This window comes from Astatotilapia calliptera, chromosome 2 (assembly GCF_964374335.1).
Source record: "Astatotilapia calliptera chromosome 2, fAstCal68.1, whole genome shotgun sequence".
Lineage (NCBI taxonomy): Eukaryota > Metazoa > Chordata > Actinopteri > Cichliformes > Cichlidae > Astatotilapia > Astatotilapia calliptera.
Genome location: NC_137423.1, coordinates 4,743,905 through 4,758,820, shown reverse-complemented (window position 1 = coordinate 4,758,820; position 14,916 = coordinate 4,743,905). Strand labels below are relative to the sequence as shown.

General features: G+C 37.5%; 1 protein-coding gene and 1 long non-coding RNA gene across 3 annotated transcripts in view; one reads left to right on the top strand and one right to left on the bottom strand.

Moving 5' to 3' along the window:
- The window catches only part of LOC113018058 (leucine-rich repeat and immunoglobulin-like domain-containing nogo receptor-interacting protein 2), a 199,301-nt gene that overhangs the window by 112,315 nt on the left and 72,070 nt on the right, over positions 1-14,916 (top strand). For both annotated transcript variants that reach the window (XM_080304519.1, XM_080304524.1), the window contains exon 4: positions 8,282-8,368. The gene's annotated coding sequence lies outside the window, so the exon portion shown is untranslated. The remainder of the gene's footprint in view (positions 1-8,281; positions 8,369-14,916) is intronic.
- Positions 4,401-5,194, bottom strand: LOC145420455 (uncharacterized). Its single transcript, XR_013901766.1, has 2 exons — positions 5,072-5,194; positions 4,401-4,727 (listed from the first exon to the last, which is right to left on the bottom strand). It is a non-coding gene; the product is annotated as an uncharacterized LOC145420455 (long non-coding RNA).

The window sequence follows — 14,916 nt, the reverse complement described above, 5'->3', positions numbered from 1 at the left end:
GCTTGTCTGTAAATATGTGTATGCACAGTATGTACAAAAAGCACAAACTTCAGGGTACTTCAGAAAATGGAAATCTTATTGAGATACGGCACAAAATGTAAAAGGACAATTAGCTTAAGTTTTTAGTTATGTAAGAAAATTTGATAATGTCTAAACATTGCATAGACTTATTTGTTTATCAGTGTGGCTTCCAGCCATCTGCTGTACATCAAAGCACAAAAGTTATTTTTCCTCAGCACAAATGTATCTCTTCTCTTTTTTACTCTGTTGAATATCCACATCAATACTTATTAAAGAGATAAAACACATGTTTATCTCATTTGTGAGCAGAGTGAATTGTGTTTGGACAAATTAAAGTTACAGTTTAGATTTGTAACTTCTTTAAGTACTGCTTGTGTTGGCTGGTAAAAAGAAAAACAATACCCCTAATTCCTGAAACTACTCATCAAAGATTTGACAAGGTTTAACCACTGGAACCAATTGAGTAGCACAACCCTTGATAATATGAAATATTATTGCAACAACCAACAGACAGTTTGAAAAATCAAAGCAGGTCTGTTGCAATGTGATTGTTAGGGCTCTAGCAGAGGTGGAGGCACAGCAAAATGTTTTAAATGTGAGCAACATTGAAAGATGATGAAAAATTACAAAATACATTTCTAGTATGCAAAGTTTATAAAGATGACGTTTATAAAGAGCCATAATCTAATATAAAGGGTGAGGCAAAGGAGGGAAATTAAGGCTGCAGTACTGTATTCATTAGGTAAAGTCTCTCATAAAGATCATCATTTGGGCCTCAGCACTACCAGTAGGAATGGGAGGAAGGAAGAGCTATTGATATTATAGTTACCGTCAGTTCAGTCAGAGACACTTACAGGAACAGATCTTTTATTAACCAATGTGTATGTATTATGTTATATATTATATAATGCACAGTATATTAAACTGTAGGTCTCTGCGAGGAAGCACTTAATTATTCTGAGCAAGAATTACAATATTGCTGAGAGCTAATCCCTGACAAAAAGTACTATTCCTTCCTGATCCTCAGCAACAGAGTCACTACAATATGCCACCATTAATACAGCAAGCATGTCTTTAGTAATGAGATCCTGTGGTATAACTTAAATAATAATATTCATTGCCCTTAGATAAACAGGAGGTGATATCGTGATATCATATGAAATAATATGTATTTTACAATTAAAACAGTCTCTGCCTAATGAGCTTTCATACAAGATTTCTGTAAAATGCATAATCTACTGTAGAGACTTGTTATACCTTGAACATTAGCCTTACCAATGCAAATATACGGATTTCAAGTTAATATAGAAAGATTCAGAGAAAATAATATCACAAATCAAATCACTTATAATCATGTAGAAGCCATGCCTAATGTTTATCATAAATTGAATATGAATAACAGCACAACATTTAGGCTGCATCAACATCAAGCAAGCAACCACAGGAAATTTCAGTCTAGGCTTGAAAAATACATGTGAAAAAGTGTTTCTTTGTTAAACATATATTCTTTTTAACAAGAGGAAGCACTCACGGCTCAGTTATAGATATAGGGGTGGCTGTAGCTCAGGTGGCAGAGCAGGTCAGCCACTAATCAAAAGGTCGGTGGTTCGATCCATGCATGCCAAATCCTTGGGCAAGATACTAACCCCATGTTTGCCTACTAGTGGTGGTCAGAGGGCCCAGTGGCGCCAGTGTCCGGCAGCCTCACCTCTGTCAGTGCGCCCCAGGGCAGCTGTGGCTACAATGTAGCTTGCCATTACCAGTGTGTGAATGTGTGAATGACTGAATGTAGTGTGAAGCGCTTTGGGGTCCTTAGGGACTGAGTAAAAGCGCTATACAAATGCAGGCCATTTACCATATTTGTAACAGAATTATCATCATTATTATTATTATTCAATGAGTCTTTACTGGTTTCAGATTTTCTTTGTTAGTTTTTGCGGCATTATATTTTTGACACAACTCTGGTCTGCCGGCATATGAACAAAGCTATAGTTATAGACCATTATAATCAAAGTATCTTCTGCAAAAGTCAGAGGTGTTATGAAAACTCATGTCTGTGCTTGATTTTACCAAACTTGTCACAGCAGAACTGTTCAGACAATGTTTTGTATTTGGCATCATCTATAAAGGAATATATTCCTTTATTGCTTATCTTCCCAATCTGAAGATAAATATTCGGTGTTTACATTTGGCCGTACACAAATGTCTTTATCATCCAATGAGAAAAAAGATCATTAACAAAGTTGTTTAACAATTAATTAAGCGTTCAAATTCAAATTTTATTTGTCACGTACACAGTCATACACAGTACGATATGTAGTGAAATGCTTGGACAACTGCTTGTGACCTAAAGAAAACAAAAAAGGAAAAGGCTATGAATAAGATAGGAAATAAATATGAAAAATTAAAAAGGGTAAGTTCAGATGCATTGTAATGATATTCATGTTAAACAATGGTAATAGGTTAAACCATGTCCATGTAGAGGACTGGGGTGATGGGTGCAATTTAATGGCTTGCATTAACTTCTTGTAGTGCCTTCCACTCACATCTTCAGTTCCCTCATTGTTTTTTTCTACCTTCAGTGGAGCAGACCAACTTCTTAATTGGCATAATAATGTGATTAATTGCTTTCTTGTCACTGGGCCCACTGCGTTTTGCACTGTAAAGAAATATAAATCAACCGTGTATTTACAAGCAATCAAATGGCCTAGATTGAAAAGAACATATAAAAGATGCCCAGCTGTGCAAAGTAATTGGTTCTGCTTTATTAACTGTATATCATTAGTTGAAAGTAAAGCCCTTTGGATTGGAAAGATGAGTTACTTTGACATGCGTTACACTTGTCAACTAAACAGTAAAATAAAACATTGTATAATAATGGGCAAGTCATCGAAATCACAATCAGATTTTATTTTGATAGCTATGTTGCAGATACCTTGAATTGGGTCCCAGCTGTTAGTGCTATAGAAAGTGACAGTGTATACAAAACAATATATTTGGGCATTATATTACACAGAAGCAACAGCATATCTTCTCTACATCTAGATTTCTGTTTTTGTGTTTTTTTATTTTTTGTGTTAACTTTAGCCTTGCATTGTCTAACACAACAATAATCGATTAGATAAATTAAAGACTCAGAAGTGAGTTTAGCAACAGTGGCTTTCCAGTTGATTTTGGACATTACCTTAATGGTGGGTGGAGGGTGTCCGTTCTCAGAAATTAAAGCCTTACATTAAAGACCATAATCTTAAAATTATTTTTACAGAAGTGCTCTCTTTGAAGGTTATTTCTGATTTATTAAATCATAGTGTGCATGCTATTCCATTCCCACCATGAGCTAGTTCTTGCTCTTAAAAATAATCCACTTGCTGATAAATACATTTGAGGTTGTCATTTATCAGTAAAATGGGAAGGCAAACAAACATCTCATTCTCCAATCTGTCCCTTACCATTTCCCATATACAAAATAAAACACCAATTATCTAGACCTGGGCATGGTAGTTAGGAACAAATGCTGATGAAGTTCTGATGTCTATAGCAGCATCCAGGTGCTCTTGCATATTAAGACATTTTATGGTCTCATAATTAAAGAGAGAAGCTAATGGCATGATCAGTGTGCATCTTGATTCCAGGTGGCAAATGGCGTGTTAATGCATCCTTGTGAATCAAAGCCAAGTTTGTTTCAAGGGAATTGCTGACAACTGTCACGGGGTCTGTGGATGACACATTGTCAATGGAAAGTTATTAAATCCACTAATGTACAATGATATACTCAAAGTGTGATTCTGAATTTAAATGATTTTGTTTGTTATAGGCAAAATGAATATACTGGCCTATAGCAAAAAAAACACAATAGAATGGATAATGGGCCTGCGTAGTTGTGCACTGGCCCTATGCAGAGCCTACACACAGTTTTGCAGGCAATTGCCTCCATGTTGTTTCTCTGTACTCTCATGAAGAGGCACTGTCACAGACGAGGGCTTGTGTTGTTTTTGGTCCTTTGGAGATTCATGGAGAAGACCAAACTTATGACAATCTTGAGATCCCTTTCCTGGTGCCTCAACATCCACTCGCATCTTACTTCAGGTGACCTCAATAGGTCACATTATAGGGTGAGTCAAAGTCTCACAATGGTTTTACCTGAAACCACTCGCACCTTGTTTCACCTTGGCCCATGTCATAAGGCACATGTAATAATGGATCAACGGCTGTCTTGGGACAACCACCATTAGGGTTTCAATACCTGGGACTCTCCACCATGATAAGACTGCTATGACCTGGATGACTGAGAGCCTACACAGACAACTTATGACATAAAGCTAGAGTGAAACCGGGTATTAATAACCATGAAAAGTCTCTGCTGCAGCCACAGCGTGTGCTTTTCCTGATTTATCTTTGATTTTTTTTTTTTTTTTGCATGTTTCCTTCTAGTAGTAGTAGCTTAATTTCATTCCCTTTCCTTTCCCAGCCCACTATTCAACCAATCGGCATTTGACCTGTACACAGCCTCATCCATATTGACACACACACATAGGTATGTGTGTGTGTGTTGAAACAACAACAACAACAACCTTTATTTATAGAGCACATTAAAAGCCTAGGCATACCAAAGTGCTTTACATAAAAGAAAAAAATTTTAAAAAATAAATAAAATAATACAGTTAAGAGCATTAATATCAGGCTATTGAGTCCCAAAAGATAAATATCTGTAGGGTAAGTGGCTGTAGCTCAGGTGGCAGAGCAGGTCAGCCACTAATCAGAAGGTCGGTGGTTCGATCCCAGGCTGCATCCTGGCTGCATGCCAAATATCCTTGGGCAAGATACTAACCCCGTGTTTGCCTACTGGTGGTGGTCAGAGGGCCCGGTGGCGCCTGTGTCCGGCAGCCTCGCCTCTGTCAGTGCGCCCCAGGGCAGCTGTGGCTACAATGTAGCTTGCTATCACCAGTGTGTGAATGTGTGTGTGTGTGAATGGGTGGATGACTGAATGTAGTGTAAAGCGCTTTGGGGTCCTATGGACTAGAAAAGCGCTATACAAATGCAGGCCATTTACCATTATTTAAGTAATTCAAATCTTGACTTGATGAATATAAAGTGATTTTCAGAGTTCTGTCTGTACCTGTTCCTCAAGTATCTTTAAGGATATTAAGTTCAGAACAAAAGAGCAAAACAGAACTGTGTATAAAAAAGTTTTTTTTCTCTGAAGCTATTGTCGAAGGGTATTTAACCCTCATCCTAATGACTAGGGTATGTGTAGACCCAAGCCACAGCTTACAATGTTTGTTAGTTGTTTTGTGTGTGTTTTTTTAAATATATAAATCATTTTTCCCCTTTATTTATTTTAATTACTGTCAATGTGTTCTTAATGATATGACATCATTATGTTAGATTTCTGCTTTGATTAGTGGTTTTTAATAATGCAAATGTCATGGGGTCCCCAGGGGCTCCAGTAAAACGCACCCAATTCCACCTGTATAGTTTTAATAGTGAACTATTTATTCAGTTAATGTTTCCCATTGGCCCTATCACACAGTGCTGAGGTAGTTAGGGTACCTCTGCCAGTCATTGTAAAGAAGAAAAGCTCCATTGCTGTCATTCCTGGTGGGTGTTGGTCTCTGTCATGGGTCTTAACAATTTTAATCACAATTCTTAAAGACAGAATTTCTAGGCTCAGTCATGAGGTGGAAGGTGGAGCATGTCAGGTGTGGTGGACTCAGGATCTTTCGCAGATGATGTAGTTCTCCTTGTTTCATCAGGCAGTGACTTGCACTGAGGCCGTTTGCAGCTGAATATGAAGTGGGTTGGATGAGAATTAGCCCTACCAAATCTGAGGCCATGGTTCTCACCCAAAAAAAAAAGAATGGTGTGTGCACTCTGGATCAAGGACAAGTAGCTGCCCCAGGTGGAGGATCTTAAAATTTGTCAATCAACAAGAATAGATTGAATTGTGGATTTGTGCAGCATCTGTAGTGATGTGGACGGTGTGCTGGTCGGTTGTGGTGAAGAGAAAGCTGAGCGTCAGTGCAAAGCACTTGATTTGATCTGCACTCCGGGCCCAGCGAATGCTCGCGACGCAGGGGGAACAAATTTTGTCCGGATACCTACCTTTGCATAACACCTGGTTTGGCAGCGTGTAGCGTGGCTCCACATGCTTTCAGTGTGAACTCCAGACTGCCGACAGGTCTAGCACACAACAGCCGCTCTATCACGTGATGTATACTGCTCCGATGTGCTCAGGTCACTACCTGGGTTCTGCCATGTCACCATGAGATAGCTGAGGTGGTTTGAGTATCTGAACAGGATGCCTTCTGGATGCAATGAAAAAGAAGAGCCTTTAGTATTGTTTGAATGGTAAATGGCCTGTATTTATATAGCGCTTTACTAGTCCTTAAGGACCCCAAAGCGCTTTACACATCCAGTCATCCACCCATTCACACACACATTCACACACTGGTGATGGCAGCTACATTGTAGCCACAGCCACCCTGGGGCGCACTGACAGAGGCGAGGCTGCCGAACACTGGCGCCACCGGGCCCTCTGACCACCACCAGTAGGCAATGGGTGAAGTGTCTTGCCCAAGGACACAACAACCGAGACTGTCCAAGCCGGGGCTCGAACCGGCAACCTTCCAATTACAAGGCGAACTCCCAACTCTTGAGCCACGATCGCCCCACTATAAAATATTAAGTTTATTGAGAGATTTAGATCAGCATCAGGCAATTAACCTTTCACTCTGGAATGTCAAAGACTAGCTCATCTGTATTATCAAGAACAGACAAGAAGAGGATTATTATGAATTCAGCAAAATCATCCTTTCAACCCATCAATATTCTGTGGCCATTGTGAGGAACTGGGTTCAGGCTTAACGAGGGGATCCAAGGGATAAATGATCAAAAAACAGGACAGCTATTGTCCTTGAACTCTTAATGGCGTACTAATAGTGCAGGGTGTCAAGAGTGATTTTAACAAGAGTGTCCTGAGTAAAACTTTTATTTAATCTCACTGCCTTTGGACTTGGAGTAGATAGCTCCCTCCTCTCTCTCTCCCTCTCTCATCACCACCACATTAGCAACTCAGACACGCCTATTGCATAATCACTATCCTTTGTGTTTCCTTCTGTAGTTTGGATAAGGGGTCTCATTATAGAAGGAAAGTAGTGAGAAGCGGCCAGTGTTCATTTTGCACCACATGCCGTTTATTAGGAACTTGGAAATTCGAAAGATTCTGAAACAGATACTTGAACAGCAATCCATGTACCCACATGCACGACACAAATCCCAACTTCCAATTTATGTACTCCATATCAAACTGAACATCATAACCAAATGCATTTTAAGAACTATATGTATATATATGTATATATATATATATATATATATATATATATATATATATATATATATATATATATATATGTATGTGTGTGTGTATATATATATATATATATATATATATATATATATACACACACACACATCATTGGTATAAACGCAATTTAAAAAAATGAAAAGTAGGTGATGACTCACAGTAATCCCAGATAATCTCATGTCTCTGACATGTAGCAGGTTACCAGCTTTTATCAAACATCTGATTTATGTGTTATTTTGCATCTAGTTAGAGAATGTAAACACAATGGATGCTGTGTGAAATGACTCAGGGTCTGACTCAGTAAATCAAGGCTTCACATTTTTCAGCATGTTAAAACAACACAATTTTTTTTTATGTCAGTTTAAAAATACCCTGTCTTGGCTCAAAAGTATTAAATCTTTAACATTTTTGTTACAAATCCAAGAATTGTATGTGCACAACCTCATTTGGATGAATCTCCAACCTGTTCTCTCCAAGTACATGAAGTACCGATCACATAAATATGCCACAGACAGGCAAAGACAATTTTAGGAAAAACTGTGAAAGCAATGCTGTTCCTAGGAGATACAAAGCTTGAAACTGAAAATGAATGTAGATTCAGTTCTTTATATGTTGTTATATTTAGTTTTCTCACTGCTGGTTAAATGATTGTTGTCGTTTTTAACCCCTACTTTCGGTTTGTGCTTTATTTTTTTCACCACTCATTAAAACATGCTGCATTATGTGACAGTTTAATAACAAAGTCCAAGGCATGATGTATCCACCATCTAATTTGACGTTTGTTGGTTTGTTTAGGGATTTTACTTTGGAAATGTTGACATTCTAGTTGCTGATTGTCACTGTGGTCATAAACTTAGCCATGATTCATGGTTATATTTCGCTATTTTTTTCTAGATAAAACAAGAAAAAAAGGGACGACCACACCAAAAGAAGAGAGAAAAGAACAGGCCATGGCTGCGGGGATGATTGCTTCTCAAAGTGGTAAGCAGCTAGCCTCAAATAGGCTCTGCATACTTTTCACTGCAACATACCTTTCTCTTTCATAGCGATTCTATCTTGATTTTCCACAGTTAATAAAATATGTAAATATGCAAGAGTGTGTTCAACTTTTCTGGCTACAGCCAACAATTTTTGGTGTAAACTTTTCACCTCAGAACTCATTTTTGATTAATTTCTTCACTAAAAATGTGAACTTGTGCATCTTTTGAATGGGATATTTGAAGAATTTGGTGGTGCGGTCTGTGAATTAAAGTTGTTCGACTGGTAAAAAACAACAACAACAACAACAACAACAATAACAACAGTTTCAGTTTTCAGGTTCTACAAGATTATCTGCCTTACATAAGTGTGATGGTTTCATTGTTATTTGATAGCCAGCATGTTGTTAAGCTAATTAATTGTATTTGTCAGCAGATTTTACTAATATGTTTTGTTTACAAGTTGTACCATATCAAGTTATTATTAATTAGTAATTTTATGCACACTGTTCATATCATATATGGTTTTGCCATACTTTCCATATCATATTTAGTTTAAGTTAACCCTTTAAAGCTGGTCGGAGCGGGCACGCTCCATTTTGCATAACTTTTTTAAAATCCCGGTAGCACTGCAACCACGTAAGCTAGCGCAATAATTTGTTTTGCATTTGAAACCAGAGCTGTTGTATCTTATGCCATCAGCTTGTCCTAAGTCACAGTTTCCTTCCACATATAGCTTTGCAAAAACTGCATAAAAAGCACTTGCAGCAACAAAAACATAATATTCCAGAAACACACTTTGCCGATCCGATCAGCTGTTTGTAACACTTCCTACGTTCATCAGCACGAACTATCGCATGTCCGCCATGACCTGCCCGGAACCGGAAGTGACGTCATTTTGCGGAAATGTAGTTTTTTACCATTAGGGCCTTATGAGCCTACACTTGTGTTTGACTTTATGACTTTCTGTGTCATTTCTGGGATGCTTAGGACTCATATTGCACTGCTGGAAATAGTTTATTTTGATGCATATGCTGTTTTTTTTGCAAATTTGCATTATAGTATTTATTTTAGTTTTTCCTGCAGTATATAAAAATTGGTGTATTTCAAAAATAAAACTATGAAGACAGTTAAAATAAATTTCCTGTGGTGGGAAAGTATTTTGTGCAACTTTTTTGTATTTACAGTTTTGAGGGATAAGCCTCTTAAATTTCTCTAACTAGAAATATATATTTAAAAAAAACAACAACGATTTTCTAATTTTTTGTAGTTTATTGCACTTTTTTGCAATTTATGTAATTACTATGCACTTAATGCATACATATTATTAAAATTTGGGCTATAATTGTTGTATTGATGTATATCAACTTGAAATGCTCCCAGAAATGGCTCTACAACATGTAAAAATATAATATAAGCTCTGGTGGACTTGGTTCTATGGTAGGTCTTAAAGGGTTAAATTCACATAAGCAATGTATTATAGTAGTGACATTATAGTTTTGGTAAGATCAATAACTGAATAAAACAGTTTATTCAGTTGCATTTGCCCATGTTTCTGTCATTTGTCTCAGTGACACTGCACAGTATTGTTTGCATCAAGGTCTAGCTCAGCCTTTAACTGATCTGGCTTCCATGTGCTCTGTCCAATTTGATATCTGGCCACAACAGCTTGTGTCAACAGGAGCTTTACTTCAGGAAATCAAATTTTAGTTTTAGATTATTTTATTTCATTTTGAAGGAGAATTGGCCAACCATGAAAAAAAAACTTGTAAGTGGTCTTTGCAAGGTCGAGGTGACATGAGGTGTTACTGTCTACCTGCTAACATTTTGAACCTCCGCAGATGATTTTCACCCAGTCATTTCAGCTCTTTGTCATTCCCACAAACCTCTTGTTGTTCATTAGTCATCACTGCATAGAGCCCAATTTTAAATGCGACTCTACTGAGTCTTCAAATCGATATGCTTGTGCTTTGAGTAAAAAAGTATGCCATTGTCCTATTTAATGGTATTTACCCTAAAGAGCTTTGTTGGACTCTATATAGGCACTTTTAGCTTTGTGACACTAGACTTGTTTGTGTCCTACAGTTTAATTTCCTTTCTGTACTCCATGTCACCATGGCAATGTTGAGTCAGTGTCCCCTGCTACAGCCTCTCTGACCATTGAACCACAAATTAATGGTGAATAATGGCTCAATTCCCCATCAATGCTGCCAGGACAAACAGGTCAAAGCAGCAGGATATGTCCCATCTGAGAAAAAGGTTTTTCACTGTCAACCTGGGCTTTTGCTCACGCTGAGAGCATCCTTTAAATTTACAATGAGTCTGTGAATTCTTCACAGCTTCTGAGACAGCACCTATGAATCATAAATAATTTACAGTCATGGATTTCTGGTACTGTGTATTTATTTTTTTTTATTTTTTTGCGGGTAGTGTAGGAAAAGTCATTCAAAGGTTATCCCTTGGCTTGTGTTCTTATTTCCATGTGTCACAAGAATGCTAAATGGTCTGTAAGTTAAGCAGTTGTTTAGTCATGCGTGCACGATAGCTATTACTATAGACTATATTTACTATACTGAATCATTGTAAGATAACATGCTGCAGTTAGACATATGAGAAATATGGCTATATAGGCAAATGTTCTTTGTGTCGATCCAATTTAGTTTATAAGGTTGTTACAGATGTGCAAAACATGAGATCCATTGTCATTAGGCTTGACCCCTTAAATTCAACTGAAAACTGATCTGTCAGTTTTACTTCTCACTACTTCATATATTATAAAGAATATTGGTTTAAGAAAGGAAGTCATTACACTTAGATTTTCACCCTTCTATTATTAACTAGTTGGTTGCATCTGAATTTCTCAAATGTGGCCCTTGCAATTGAGGCATGCAGTTCTTTTGTGTGGATGCAATATTGACTTTTATTAGCTGTAAACTGAAACATTATTGATTTCTCTTTTTCTTTCTCTTGTAGACCTAGAGAACAATGTTGCCCTTTTTAAGTCACCAGACAATAAAGATGATCCAGACAGCAATAGTCCTTGTGTGTAATGCATTAGTTGAGTTTGACAGTCTATACTGATAATATCAATGCAAAAGGGGCAATAATGGCTATTTTTTTATGTATGTTTAAATCAGAGCATTCCCTTCAGTCACGTTTGCTTTGCCAGACATGTTGAGTGCCGATCCAACACTTTTTAAGCCAATTCCATTTTTCATGCTACAAAAAGATAATCTTGACAAGAGTTTTAATTTACAGCTGATTCCCCCTGCCTGTAGCAGAGCTTTTGTCAGAGTTTTTATAAGAGTATGTAAATTTGCACGTGCATGTGCATACAGTCATTTATGGCATGCACACATACTTGTATGGCATGGCTTTGTAGGAAAATGCATCTGCAATTTTGTTTGATGAGAGAATAAGGTAGAAAGGCAGCAGACGTGATGTTGTGTGAAGAGATGGGAGTATGCAGACAGATAGTGTCATTCCCTCAGTATCACCATTAAATCTTAATCTTCTGGCCCCTCATGGGAGGAGCCAGCCATGCATGGGACTGTGTTTTGCATCTAAATCAAGATGTCTTGTTCTTTCAGAATACTTCATTGAGACAAAGTTTGATGTGTCTGTTTTCAACTTCCCATACATCTGGATTCAGCAGCTGATCATCCAGCTGTTGTTGTTTATGCTAAAGTCTTGTTAAATGCAATTGCCTCATAAACTGTAACATCTGTAATCAATTATAAAGAAAGAGGGAAACTAAAACTCCAGAGCAGAGCACTAAAGTTTTTATTCCTGATTGGTTTCAGCACGTTGCATCATGTGGGCTCAGTACTTGTGGCACTTGATTCCACAAGCTAAAAGTAGACAATTATATATTAGATTCAGAACATCCTTTCTTTCTAATAGTGGCTTAATGCCACCTTCATCATATTTCCACGTTGATCAGTTTCGGTGGTGTACCAGAACAAACGTTGCTCATTAGACTAGTATTGTCTCGACTATTAATCATTCCAGCTTTTGTAGTAACATTCTTTCTGCTTATTCTAAACTTTGGATGAACTAACTTCACACTTTCAAATTTCTGCTCCTTTAAAAAGCTACAAGAATATTACATAGAAAATCAGTGTGGAAATCACAGAAGAGACAGGAAAACAGTGTGTAACATCATTATCATTAACATCAGATATAGTTCATGTCATCAATACATTGTAATATTGGATTGAGGTAAATGCTTTGTGCTAATAATTAAGTGGCTCATGAGATTTATTAGGCATTCACTTTAAGAAAAGCAAATTATTAGCAATACTTTGAGAATTGCAGTTATTTTGTTTTTATGTATATGTCCTTGTTGTCCTTGAAATTGTACCTATGGCTGTGGATTTGAAGGGTTTGTACTGCATATAACCTTTGCATAAGCCTATGAACATTCCCAAGGTGGGTGATTGTGACTAATTCCTTTCTGTCATAAAAAGGAGATTTTAAATGCAGCAACTAGCCTTTATTATAAAGGGTACTGTTTCCACACATCTCAGCAGGAAGTGGCTTATAGGTCTTTATTACCTCCCTTTAGGACCATCTTCTCATTTAGGATAAGAAGTTAGCCTTAGTTGGGACATGCATTTCAGGATGTCTTCAGGGTTACTCTTAAACATACTTACCTGCCACATTTCCAGGTGACAGGAGAACTCGGATGATCTGATATCCTCGTGTTGGTGTTGTTCCCAGACCATCATGAAAATGTTGATCCAGGTTCAACATTGCAAGTGACCAATCACATTGTTGTGACGTTATTCTTTTGTGCGCCAAGCCATTCGTGCATTTATGAAATTCCAATGTTGCAAGGACAATATCAATTCTGCTTACTGTTTATTAAAGGGTTAGGGTTAGGGTCAGGGTCCGTTGATCGGCGGACAGAGGCGGTTTCACGCAGCTTTAGAACAGTTTTTTGTTTTACGCCGCTTTTTCCCAAAGTCGCAAAAGTATGACGTCACAACATTCTGATTGGTCACTTGCAATGTTGATCCTGGAACAACATTTAGTATGATGATCTGGGAACAACACCAACACGGGGATATCAGATCAACCGGAGAACTCTGGTGGAGCTTTTATATTCAAGTGACACAAAAAAATGAGTGTTTATTCATTGGTATTAAAGAATCTGGTGGTGACATTTGGGGATAGAGGACATGATTTGTGTTCTTTTTTTGTGTTCTCATTGTTTTCTTTCTCCAACAAAGTAGTAAATTTTCCCCAACATCAATTTCGATATGGTATTATTAGATCTGGCTGCACACTTTCAGATATGAAAGTGAAACATAATCTTTGTGAAAGAGGAAGGCTTCAATAGCACATTGACACTTAATGGAAAGCCTGGCTGCTGTTTCAAAGGGAGAACACAGCAAGGAGACTGGTTTGGAGAGCTAAAACTGTTTACTGCAGACAGGGATAAACCAGCAAGCATGCTCAATTCCTTTTACTACACCAACTTCTGATTTATTCTGGATAATGTTTCCCCTTTTCTTTCTCGTAGTTTCATCTTCTTTTCATTTGTGGACAATGTAATTTATTGAATTATGTGTGTGAGACAGTATATCGGAAACAGGAAAACACATGAGCTGCCTTGAAACGTCAATGATGACTTTAGACTTTTAGAATTTCTATTGTAAGTAGATAGCCTCTTAAAGCCTAAAAATGACACCTAACTCAAGAAATGAGCCAGTGTTGTGTCTATGCATAACAGACATAGCCAAGAACCTACTAGCTCGTACTAACCTTGAATTGTTTAGATAGCCTGTTGCCATGAAATATTAAGATGGTACGGTAGGATAGCACATTTTTTCTTAACCTTGTATAAAGGAAAAATGAGTAACTGGATTGTTAATTAAATTTATTAAAGATAATTAATGTAAGCTATGAAAACCTATATGTCAAAAAACAAATTTTGTGCCACCAGTACTTCTGGAGCCTACATGACATCTTTGAGTTAATGGATTTGCCATTTTTGAAATACACCTGTTATTTCTTATTGTTTAGTATGGCTAACCTTCCATTATCCTCTGACACTGTCCTCCAAATGCTATTATGTGGGTGATTAGGGAAATGCCAGCAGTGATCAGAATTTTTGGCCTTGATTAGAGAATATTCACCCTTTTTGTTACTGTCAAGAATGATCAAGAGGAGACAACTTTTGCTAAGTGAGTGAACGTGACTGGGAGTGTCATCATCATCTCTTTAACACAGCAGCCCCCGCATCTGTGTGAGAACATATTAACATGCTGGCACACTGTCATCCCCAGTGTCCTACTTAGACCAGATGGGCCTTATTCAGGTCTTTCAAAAAACACAGGCATGAAGGGATCTTAAATGTCAGCCTCAATATCACTAAAGCCATAATTAAGAATGCACCAGCAGAAGGACATGCACTTCTGTGGCCTAACTAGACAGACAGACTGTGCCATATCAAAAATCTAATTAATTAATTAAAAGAAATAATTACGGGGTGAACTCCAAACAGTTTAGCATCAAAAGACTATGCAAAAAGTCATATCTGTATGT